Consider the following 13,132-nt stretch of genomic DNA (forward strand, 5'->3'; position numbering starts at 1 on the left):
GGTACTTTGTCTTAATGGCTGCCATAGCTGAAAAAGCTATATCACAAAGATACATAAATCCAAATGGAAGAACTATATTGGTGGTTGTGCTTACTAAATCATGATACTCATATTTCAGTCCCATCCACCACTTACGCAAATATTTTTGTTGAAATTCAGCTAGTAAAATTCCATTTTCCCTCATGTCAAAACTTGCAAATTAATCAGAGGTATTGCATTTTTATATCTTTAACAAATGGGTTCAAAACCCTCTGAAACTCTTCCTTTGGAAGATTTTTAAACAGGTTAGAAAGTTCTGTTTCCAAGTTTTGTTAAGTGTACCCGTGTGAGATTTTTTTTGTAGGTGACACATAATTTTTGTCAAGAATATAATGAAAATCTCCAAAGCACAAGTTTCTTTTGAAAAGACGTTACTTTCTCACTCGCTGCTAGAAAGTCACTTTTGTCTTGAAGGGATAGATCAAGTGTGCTTATTTTTTGGAAAATAACTGCTAGGTAACCTACTACTGAGAGATACTTGTCATCACAGAAAAGGTCAGGAAATTCAGAACACTTGTCATTTTGAAAAAGAAAAATATGTCACTGGTCTTTAAATTCAACAATTCTTTCAAGCCCATTGCCACAGGATAACAAGTAAATGTCTGTGTGATACTGTATTGGTTTTATGTGGCAAAGTTTTGGTAGCAGGAGGGGTTGCACGGGTGGCTTCTGTGAGAAAAGACCAGGTGCTGCCCCCATGTCACACAGAGCCAGTTCCAGTCACCTCCAAAAGGGACTGTCACAGGTTAGGGCTGGACCAGCCACTAACGAATGACAGATGCTCTCTATTGACCCTTCTCCCTCCCTAGAAGGAAAAGTGAGAGGAGACTAAGGAAGAGAGGCTTATGGATTGGAAAAGAAAACTAAACCAGCTTTAATGAAAAAATAACAGTATTAATAAGAAAATAATAAAGTATATACAAATATACACAAAACCAATACCGAACCCGACGCTCCCAATGACAATATGTCACCACTAATACTGCAGGGCTGGCACTGTGGCAGTCCCAGGCTGGAGTCGGCAGCAGACGGGATGCAGGAGATGCAGGAGCTGGATTCAGGAATGCATGGATTGGGTTCACAGACAGAGGAATGTACTAAGTTATCCTTGGATGTCGGCCATCGAAGAAGAATTTAACCCTCATGATCCCTCAGCTTTATACTGGATATGATGTGTATGGGATGGAATACTTAGTTGGTCAGTTTTGGTCACCTGTCTTGTTCGCTCCTCCCTGCAGGTGCGACCTTTCACTTTGCTCTGACCCTTTTTCACTTCTGGCACCTCAATAAGGGATGCAGAATTTAGCAGTGACCTTGGTTGCTATAGGAGCAAGTATAAGCAAGAGCCTTTCTGCATACTATTCCTTGGTATTAACTATAAACATCAAGCCTTATCACTGCTAGAAGCAGTCACTGGAAAAACATGCTGCTGTTTTTCAGAAAGTGCAGTTACTTAGAAAAGACTTAACTGAAAAGTAAAATCACTGAACAGAATTAGTTCTGTTTTATCTCAAACCAGGACATGGACTCACTGCAGGCCAAAGCCGAGCCAATCAGCACTGCTGGTGATGCCTCTGTGATAATTTATTTAAGAAAGGATAAAAAATGCTGCACAGCAGCTGTGAGAGAGAGAGAGGAGTGAGAAAATGTGAGAGAAACAACTCTGCAGACACCAAGGTCAGTAAAGAAGGAGGGGAGGAGGTGCTGCAGGCACTGGAGCAGAGATTCCCCTGAAGCCCCTAGAGAAGACCATGGCGATGTATGTTGTCCCTCTGCAGCCCGTGGAGAGCCCATGTGGCAGCTAGTGGATGTGCCCTAAAGGAAGCTGCAAAGTAAAGATTCTGCTGTTTCAAGGTCCTGGTTTTTGAAATTAACCACATCGATAACATCCCGTCGCACTCTGTTCATGTCTGGCTCTGATTTCTTTGCTGCAATAGCTTGCCTATGAACAATGGAGTGAATGAATTTCAGGAGTGGTGCTATGTAATCTTACCATGCAATCCTTCCCTTAGTCAAAGCAGCTGCTCCACGGGTTGTTACACTTGCACAGCTTTTCCATAAAGTATTTTTATTAAAGAAGTGATTTACTGTTGAGAACATAACTTCTCTGGTAGATCTTTCCTTTAGTGGCTCACAGAAAGTAGTTCTTCATGTATTTCACTATCGAAACAGAATGTAGCAAATACCGCAAACTGAGGTATGTTAGAAACATCTGTACTTTCATCCAGCTGCACAGTAAGCTTCTCACACTGTGTAATTTGTACTGATACTTGTTTCTTAAAACCTTCAGCAATGATTTCTGTGCGTCTTCCAAAAATATTTGCTGATGAAGGAATGCATTTTAGTTTGCCACCGTGTTGCTTTCTGTGTATTATTTCAGCCATCTTTAACGTATCAGGAAGAATAAATGTTCCGCAGTGATATGTCACTTTTTGTCTTTTGCTATGATGTAAGAAACCTCGAAGGAGGCTTCCAAACATTTATGACTAAGTTCAGTGAAATTTTGTAAAGTGGTGGATTGAATATCACATAATTTGAAACATCGCTGAAAAAATTGTAGAGGTTTGTCTTCATGTTGTGGATGCTTAGTTTTTAAATGTCTTGCTAATTCTGATGGCTTCATAGTGTCATTACCTAACTTTTCAAGGCACACTATATAGGATGAGGTACTTTCTGTGTGTGTTGATCTGCATGGCCAGCTGTGTGCTTGAGTATTCTGACTGTATGTGCTTGTGTGTGTTTCTGTATATGCCTGAGGAGTATGTGCTCAGCCTCATTTACCAGCTTGACCTCAAGAAAACAGAGCCACAGCATCCATGCATCATCAGGATAATGGATTCATCAACCAGTAGCAGTACAATCCTTAGATGATAGAATCTAATTAGGAAGAACAGTAAGTATAGAGATTGCTTTAAACAAGTATCATAAATACCATCCATGCTGGTGATGTTTCAACAGGATAGATTAGATCTACATTTAATGAAATTATGTAACAATGTACTAACATCTGTTAACAGTTATCAACATACTGCAGTACCATCCTAATGGTACGAGTTGTTTGTACAATTAGAGAATTGGACACAGATTGTGTCAGCAAATTCCTTGTGAAAATTTTTCTTAATTTAGTTTTGGTAGACTATTAGTATGTTACAGTTTATCCTTTATGTAATAATCAAACTACAGAACCTGAAGATATTCATGCAACTTTCTAATGTCCTCGTGACCCATTCCAGGGTATGATCTTTGTTTCCATGGCTAAAAGAGAGCTGGAGTGACTCACATTCATAAATTCATTGCACACCTCAAAAGCCAGGCCAAGCCTACCCTGTCTGGCAACTAATTGACAAGCTGACTGATATACTGCTGCCATTCTAGCTGCCAGTTTTGATTGTACTGCAGCTGCATTCTCAATTACTCTCAGGAATTATTCAAAAAGTACTGGACCAATCTTTTTCTCCAGGAAGGGGCCAAGTGAGCTGCTGTAGGGTAGATAATTTCTTCATGCTGCAGAAATTGACCGTTCAGTTCCTGGAGTCATATTCTGTTGTGCACTTGGGTGGGCCAGCAGGGAGTGCCAAATTTTGACCTAAAGAAGGTCACCTTCAAGGCTCTATGCAGTGACCTAGTGCCTGTCACTAAATGTCACCATAGCACATTCTGGGTGCTAGCACCTGTGAGGAAAGTCCTCCATTGCATTGTGTAGCTTTACCATCTTAATGTTGATTGCTAGGCAGCCAATTTGAAGTCCACAATGCAGATGGGGATGGAGGTCTCCCAGGCCATCTTCCAGACTATCTATCAATGAGTCAAAACCAACATCACAGATGGGTGTTAGCTGAACTCCCCATTTTCATGCAGAAAATTAATAAAGTACATATCCCCATATGCTGTTTATAGAGAAGTTACTATCAGTACATCGATTCAAAAGCTACTCAACACGCTGCAGGTCCAGAGGGAGAATTATGGTGAAGCATAGATTACAATGGCCATGTGTGTCAAGGAGCAGCAGGAGGAGCTGCTCCATGAAGGAAAGTGAGCCAAGAAGTTAACATCACCACAAGGCAGGCTGCGACAGCAAGAGCACGGTCAGGCATGCAGTCCCACAGCATATGAGCAAGCATAACAGGTAAGCTTTATAATGGTAACTAGGGTCAGCCAGCAGTCCAGTGATTGTCAGACAAGTCCATAGTGATAAGGCATGTCCAAAATAAAGCCAGAAATTCAAGTCTGCAGGTCAGGATTAGTCTCCAGATCAGGTAAGCATGTGTAAAAGTACAGGCATAGCTCAGGTGGAGAACAAGTGTGAGCACCCAGCTTAGAAGCAACTCCTGAAAGCAGGGGAGGCCAAGCCCCATTGAGACTTCTCACAGCAATTTGATTTAAGGTCAAACAGCTGGTCTGTGAAAGTTGGCTCTGAATCTAGGCAGCCAAAACCCCAGAAGCAGTGGAGAGGGAATGCACTCAAGGCCCCATGTTCAAACTTAGAGAGAAAAATGTCGCATATATTCTCATTGCAAAGTTTTTAGAAGAGTTTGAACAAGAAGCTGCAGGAATGACACAAGGAAAGTTAGTCCTGCCTTTGAGAAGAGAAGTGAATGAAAGCACAGCTTACTCATTTAACTACATATAAGTCTACTAAAAATGCATTTGTTTCCATTTCATCCGTTTGGGAGAAAATCTTTCCCTGCCAATTAGGATGTTCAGTATGTCTTTTGACTTTGTGTACTGGAGTCATTGGTACTTAATAACACCTCATAGTCACACAGGAAACTGTTTAGTTAATTTCAGAATATGTCACATTGCTGGGCAGATACAAACAACTCCGTTTTACAGATGCACTGATAATTAGCAGATGACTCAAACCCACATATTACATTATGGTAATAACGTAATAATTATGTTAGGATCAAAGATAGGAGTGAAACTTGAAATCTCCAGAATCCTGAGTTTAGGCCTTAACTACTGAAACACAGTGCAATAGCTGGAGATAGTAAACCGGATGAAAAGGGTAAGAAGAGAAGACATAAAATGAAAACTTGGTGGAAATAGAAAGCAAGGAATTTGAGGGTTCTGCTCAGGAGAGATGATGTCACTTTTCTTAAGAAAGATGTCAGTCCTCTTTGCATTTCACAAGCATTATTTGTGATATTACAAAGAATATGAAGAGTTTTAGTATCAAGCACAAGCTAAAACACAAATGGGGACTGCAGATTTGGGGACTGAATAGAAGAGAATTTTTATGACTGATGACACTTCTGGTCCACAACTGTAACTAATGGTAAATAATATGTATATACTGCTATAAAAAAAAATATTGAAAACCAGTGTTGCTCACACCTTCTAAACATTGCCAATGGCCATGGAATTCCTACAGTTTCTAATTTAACTGTAAATGCTATGCTTCTGCATAATTTCTTGTGGTGGCATTACAATTAAAGTATACATGTTGGGATACAAGTCTGAGTTTTGATCAGGGGCTGTTGCATTTTAGCAGTCAAGTGATTCTGCACCAGAAGAAAATCTACATGTGAAATAAATTGATTCTACTTGTTAGCCCCATAATCTCTGAAATTCAAGGCCCTTTTTACCTCAGGTATTAGCACCCGTCATTTAGGTTATAAGGCTTATTTCTGTCACCAAGCACAGAACTTAGCCTGAGTTTGCCATAAGTAGGTATTAATGAACGATTCCACATCTAACACAAGGTTGTCTCTCATCTCAGTTGGATCTGTAGGGCTAATGCAGTAAAACACAGGACATAGACTTGTATTATTAAATTCATCACTTTTGATTATGCTGATTATGAAAGGGAATTTTTTTGTTCTACTGATTTTTTCAGAATCAGAATTTAATTTTAGACTGAATTTCCTTTTAGATCAGCCTGTAAGCAATTGTAAAAGACCAAGTACTTTAAAGAACTATGGAAAATGGTTTTCTAGGGTGTATTTCAGGAGGTGGTGCACTGTGAAGAAGCAGGAACAGAGTTGGTACACACTCAATTCTAACAGAGTCCCTCTGGCAGTCTGCTGGGCTCAGTCATTTCTTTTGCCTTAGCATGCCTCCTCAATATCAAGCTGTGTGGCTGCTTATTCAGGGATTATGTTTTTATCTTTCTTGCCCTCCTTCATTTTAAATGAAAGTTTCAGAGGCAAGTGCTTGTTTTTCTGAATGGAAAACAATGCCTCATGGGTGTTTTGGGACGGTTTCACAGTTAATGTCTGAACATGTAAAAAGATACACAACTACAAAAAATTCCTTTTTCATATAAATCTTTACTGTGTTGCATAGAAAAAATTCAAGTTCTCACTAGCACAGTAGCTGCAACAAACTACAAAATCATTAACAGTAGCCTGAAGTGATATTATAATTAAGTCTCTTTATTCTTACAGATTGTGCCCAATGAAGCAATAAAATGAGACATTAAAATAACATAGAAAATAATACAAGACATTAATGCAGGGCAGGATTATGCTCAGGGAAACTCAAGAAAATAAGGTGGATATTTTGTAGTTTCAGTTTCAATGTCTTCTGCTATTCTTACTTCCAATTCATAGAATCATAGAAGCATAGAATGTGTGGGGTTGGAAGGGACCTCTAAAGGTCATCTAGTCCAACCCACCTACAATAACCAGGGACATATCTAACTAGGTCAGGTTGCTCAGAGCCCCATCATGCCTGAACCTAAATGTCTCCAGGGATGGAGTTTCCACTACCTCTCTGGGCAACCTGTTCTGGCGATCTGCCACCCTCGTATTAAAGAACATTTTCCTAATGTCCAACCTAAATCTACCCTTTTCTACTTTAAAACCGTTACGCCTTGTCCTATTGCTACAAACCCTTGCAAATAGTTCTTCCCCTGCCTTCTTATAGGCCCCTTTCAGGATTGGAAGGTCATCGTAAGGTCACCCCAGAGCCTTCTCTTCTCCAGGCTGAACAACCTCAACTCTCTCAGCCCGTCTTTGTAGGAGAGTTGCTCCAGCCCTCTGATCATCTTTGTGGCCCTCCTCTGGACATGCTCCAACAGGTCCATGTCCTTCTTGCGTTGAGGCCTCCAGAGTTGGACACAGCACTCCAGGTGAGGTCTCACCAGGGCAGAGTAGAGGGCCAGAATCACCTCTCTTGATCTGCTGGCCACACTTCTTTTGATGCAGCCCAGGATGCGATTGGCCTTCTGGGCTGCAGTTGCGCACTGCTGACTCATGTCCAGGTTTTCATCCACTAGGACCCCCAAGTCTTTTTGCACAGGGCTGCTTCTAGCATGTCTTCTCCCAGCCTGTATTGATACTGGCAGTTGCCTCAGCCAGGTGCAAGACCTTGCACTTGGCATTGTTGAACCTTATGAGGTTCACCTGGGTCCACCTCTCCAGCCTCTCCAGGTCGCTCTGGATGGCATCCCATTCCTCTGGCATATCGACTGCACCACCTAGCCTGGTGTCATCAGCAAGCTTCCTGAGGGTGTGCTCAATGCCACTGTCAATTTTGTTAATGAAAACATTAAACAACACTGGTCCCGGTACAGACCCCTGAGGGACGCCACTTGTCACAGTTTTCCATCTGGACATTGAGCCATTGACTGCTATTCTCTGGATGTGACAGTCCATCCAACTCCTTATCCACTGAACAGTCCACCCATTGAACCCGTATCTCTCCAATTTAGAGAGAGGTATGTTGTTGGGGAACGTGTCAAAGGCCTTGCAGAAGTCCAGATAGATGACATCTGTAGCTCTTCCCTTGTCCACTGATGCAGTCACTCCATTGTAGAAAGCCGCTAGGTTGGTCAGGCAGGACTTGCCCCTAGTAAAGCCATGCTGACTGTCTTGAATCACCTCCCTGTCCTCCATGTGCCCTAGCATACCTTCTGGGAGGATCTGTTCCATGATATTCCCAGGCACAGAGGTGAGGCTGTCAGGTCAGTAGTTCCCAGGGTCCTCCTTTCCACCCTTTTTAAAAATCAGCATAATATTTCCTTTCTTCCGGTCACTAGGGACTTCACCTGACTGCCATGACTTTTCAAATATCATGGAGAGTTGTTTGGCAACTGCATCAGCCAATTCCCTCAGGACTCTGGGATGTATCTCATCAGGTCCATGGACTTGTATATGTTCAGGTTCCTGAGATGATCACAAACCTTGTCTTCACTTACAATGGGAGGGAGTTTATCTCCTTGGTTGCCTGTCTTTCGGACCGTTAACTTGAGAGCTGTGAGGAGAGAGGTTGCCAGTGAAAACTAAGGCAAAAAAGTTGTTGAGAACTTCAGCCTTCTCCTCGTCTCTTGTTACTAGTTCACCATTGCTGCTCATCACGGGGGGTACACTTTCTTTGACCTTCCTTTTCTGGTTTACATAACTGTAGAAGCCCTTCTTGTTTTTCTTTGCATCCCTCACCAAGTTCAGCTCTCATCATCTTTAACAGATTCAGGTAACTGACCTACCTCACATTGAGCTGGTTACAACATTTGGTCTTTCATCTTCTTCCTGCTTCTTCTGAACCCAAAGCCTTTTGACTGTTGTTAGTGGTTAGAACTGTCAGCAACTTTTCTGTCCTTTTTCCTGAATAAAGATGTTGAACAAGTGGCCCGGAGAAGCTGGAAGAACAGGTTGCCAGGGAAGTTATGGATACCCCATCATTGGAAGTGTTTGAGGTCAGATTGGATGGGGCTTTAAGCAACCTGATCTAGTGAAAGATGCCCCTGACCATGGCAAGGGGGTTGAACTAGATGAGCTTTAAAAGGTCCCTTCCAACCCTAACCACTCTGTGACTCTGATTCTACACACCTGATGGACTGAAGGTAGATAGGAGAGCAAGTGTTTGGTGGAAAAAAAGGCAATGGAAAGTTCTCATCTGCATATGTGACTAAGAGTCTCTGAGAGCATTTTTGCCCCAGAAGGGATCTCTCTATGTTGCCTATGGGGCAGTTAGAACACTCTGCTATATCCCTGACTGGCAGCTCCAATTCTGGACTGTTTAAAATGAATTTATCCTGCCATCCGTCCTCCCATCGACAACGGAAAATGTTAGGGCTCTCAGTTTTCTGAACTTCTCTAGTGAAGCAACAAGCTCCTGCAGTGCTACAGTGTTCTGATGTTTTCAAAACAAATTTGTGTTTTTGATGGTTACCAAAGCTATTACTAACTTTTGGCGGACAATCTTTCATATAAATGAGAATTTCTTTCATGCTGCTTTAATCCACAAATCACATTGGTCACTGATAACATCATCAGCGACCATTTGAGATAGAAAAGCTTGAGTTAGACAAGTTTATTTTAAAACTAAGTACAGTCTCTTAATAAGTGATAACCTTTCCACATGAGTTCTCAAGATGGCCACTGATACTAACATTGCTGCATCATGTTTTTCTAATACTTTTTTTTTCATTTAATTACATAAAGCTGGCAATTTTTTGTGCAGTCTGTGATACGTACATATTTTTGGAAGGTTGAAGTTGGAACATCAGTCTATGAAGTAAAACTTCACCCTACCAAACTGTTGCAGGGGAATTTACTGTTCACACAATGTAGAAAATCAAAGTCCCAATTCAATTTCATTTCAGGACAGATATTAAGAAAATAATTTTCTGAAATCTGCCTGGATTCCTAACTATTTGAATGTATAAGAAATGCTGTCAAACATACATCATTTCACTTAATAATTCTACATTTCTTCAAATCATACATCTGTTTAGATTTAAGAGGCATTTAAAAGATAATTGCCATTAAACATTTTTATGTGTGATGGCTGGAAGGCATGTCCAACACTGTATTCTTTTCAATATGCTGATCAGTGTTACATTTGGAGAAGCTTATGCACTGTGTAGAGAAGAGAAAGTCTGTCATAGAGCAAAAAGCCAGAGGTCTTCTCACTAATTTGTGGACTCAAGAGAGCAGACCTGTCATCTGTGCCTTAAAGATAGGAAGGGAATCAGTTGATAAGCATTACTTCTGACGTCTCTCACCACTCCCACCCCCACCCCCCACCCCCACCCCCTCTTCCTGCTTCTGTAGTTAGAAAAAGTTTACAGGGAAACTTTTTGTCTCCACTTTCAGTATTTGATAAAGGTGTTTTCAAAGAAACTTACGTGCTGGCAGGAAAAAAAAACAACTGCACATATACAGCACGACATTCTTGTATATGTGAACGCTTCATGTATTCAGCTCACAAGATCCCCAAAGCTCTACAGGCTGTATATTCGATAAAGATGTCGGACAGCACACTGCCATCTTGCAATTCCCTCCAAGGTAGAGCTTTTTCAAGGCTTAAATGCATATACAGGCATTACACTGTCCTGTGGCACCTAACCTGAAGAAGACTTCCATATCCAATTGGTAGTGTGGAAAATGTAAGACATGCTTCCCTGGCTTATTGCTGCTAGATGCAAATGTGCTCTGTCCTTACTCTGATAGATGCAAGAAATTCTGCTTGGAAAGGTACCTAACCACAGTGTCTGAATTACTCAGCTTCAGCTAATGACCATAGTCAAACAGAGCTTTCTGAAGTGTGGGTCATATAATTTTGGATAAAATATGTCTTATACCTGAATACCTCACAGCACAAACACTGAGAGAGCATCTATGTGAAATAAATTCACATTCTCTCCAAAGACGGACATGAATTTTGGAATAAATAAAAGTTTTAACAACTTGATTCTGTCCATAACGGTTCAATTTTCCTACTGAATTATTTAACAAACTCTGCTGCAGCAGAATGTTACTCAGGAGCATACTCTTCCAATGGAAACCAACAATAGTGTCTGTTAGATCCACTATATAGTGTTATTATGGTCTGTGATGACTTAGGAAAGGGAACATCACCTCCATGCCACATCTTGCAAGACAGCTTTCTCAGTATCACAGCACCATTGAAACATGTACTAATTCAAAGACCCATGCTCTTCACTGAGAAAGTCATGTGCATTTAATTTCCTGAAACATCCTATGCACACTTATAATGAGTTTGTGATCCAACTACTTTTCAGCATGTGTCCTGATTAGTTTACAAGGTCTGGAAAGAATCATCCATATATACACATTCAAAGTATTTCTAGATAGTGTATGTGGGACAATCAGTATGGTGTGGCAATATCAATGTAACATTTTGTCAAATTATGTGGTAAAATTACATTTAATCAAGAGGAGGTAGAGGACCCATTTAAAAGAGACTGGCTAATGAAACCATATTAACTTCAATCATATCCCAATAGCACACTGACCAAAAGTCTTTTTTGATCTTCTCAAGTATCATTTTAAAACTGAATACTTTAGCTAAGGTTTTATTTCTTGCTTTAATTTAAAATACATTGTGTTCAAAATTATCATAGCCATTTTATAATCAAAAAGGCAATACATTCCTTGCCCAGATAAATTTTAAAGCCTACATAGTGTTGTTTAGAGAAAATAGAAGTAAAATTAACTTCATTACTTAAAGCTTGGGAGTTGTTAGATGCTGTAGAAGAAGAAAGAGTTTAGACACATAGATAAGACAGACAAATAAACTGCATATTGTCATGAACAAATTTGTCCAGTTGGTTTACAAAGATATCTCCACTGTAAGATCACTTATAGTTAGGTCGCTACACACATTTGCATACCATTTATTTGTTTATACTATCACCACAACTACTGAAAAGCATTTGTGAGACAGTACTAGAACTGTAGCTATTGTGAGAAAACATGTAAAGTAGGGAAGAGTAGAAAAGGCTTAAAGACAAATTTGGCAGAAACACATGAAGACTTAAAGCTATGTTGAAACAAAGTATTATAAGGGCTGAATTTTGTTACATATTCCCATTTCTCAGTTTGCACAAAGACTTGGGATTTGACCAGCTGTAAATTAATTTAGGCCACAATGAACAAAGCACCTCTGTATCTGTTGGGCAGTATGGATGACAGTAATGTTTCACTGATGCAAGAGTTTTGACTACCAAAAGAATGTCCTGTTATTTCCACTAAGTCAAATCTCAATCATTTATGCAAGAAGCATTTGCAAATTGGATTCTGATGTTAAGCTGAAGGGAAGTGACCTATTGCAAGGAAAGAAAGGTCAGCAAATTTTTTTTTTTTGCAGTAAGTAAGGACCTTTTTTACAGTATTTAGAGCTGTTTGGTACATGTAGAAATATATAGCTACCAGTGACCTGAGAGGTGGAAAGAACTTGGAGTAAATAACTAGCTTCAGCTGTGTAAGAAGTTTGTTACCACAGTATAATAAAAGATCTTAAGAAATTAAACAAGCACTACAGGAATAGGGAAAAAAAACAGGTTGATAAAGGTGAGAAGAAGATTTGGACTTTAGGAGATACACCAAAGATTTGGGAACCTCTGAACAACTGAACAGATATCTTCAGACTAGTGGACCAAGACATCTTATTACCTTGAGACCAGAAAGTTGGGGAGATAAACAGTTCTGTCCTGGTATTCTCCTTGTTTCCGTCATTTTGGAGGCTGACACCAAACTGGTCCCCTCCATGCCTCTCAGCTCCCAGCTGCCACTTGAGAAGGTCTCAACTCTCCACTGCTCAGTTTTTAATGTTTCGGGGAAGTGATCCTGGTTTCCAGTCCTCAAAGCAGAGAAACTTCCCTCCCAAAACTTTCCAATATGCGTCCTTAAGGAAGCAAAGGCACACAGGCTGGCCATCACCTGAGAAGCAACGAACAACTGTAACTAGAATCAGTAACGAACTATTTCTTTTATGCCTCTTAATGCAAAGAAAAAGAATCAGAAGTGTATTTGTGTTCACCCCTTGAATGGAATTTTGGATGCAGATGAGAGAGAGCAAAAAAGCAAGTCAGCACATTGACCTTTATTTTGCAGGAGGAGGAGCACTACAATCCATAACCCACGCTATCTTGCAATAGGTAGAGGCCTTCAGGCCCCAGAGCAGCAGGTTGAAACAGGCTAGTAGCAGTAAGAGTATCAGACCAAAACAGGCTTGTTGGGCAGGATAGTAACACTGTAGGAGAGAAAAGAAGCAGCAAATAGTTGAGAACAGGCTGGGGGAGATAAAGAGTCACATACTTCTGTTCAAAAATATTGCAGTGCAGCTCCAAGAGACAGAAAGACACAGGGACCATAGGGAGAGGCAGAAGGGAACAAAAATT

The sequence above is a fragment of the Leptosomus discolor genome, chromosome 1 (assembly GCF_034619465.1).
Source record: "Leptosomus discolor isolate bLepDis1 chromosome 1, bLepDis1.hap2, whole genome shotgun sequence".
NCBI lineage: Eukaryota > Metazoa > Chordata > Aves > Leptosomiformes > Leptosomidae > Leptosomus > Leptosomus discolor.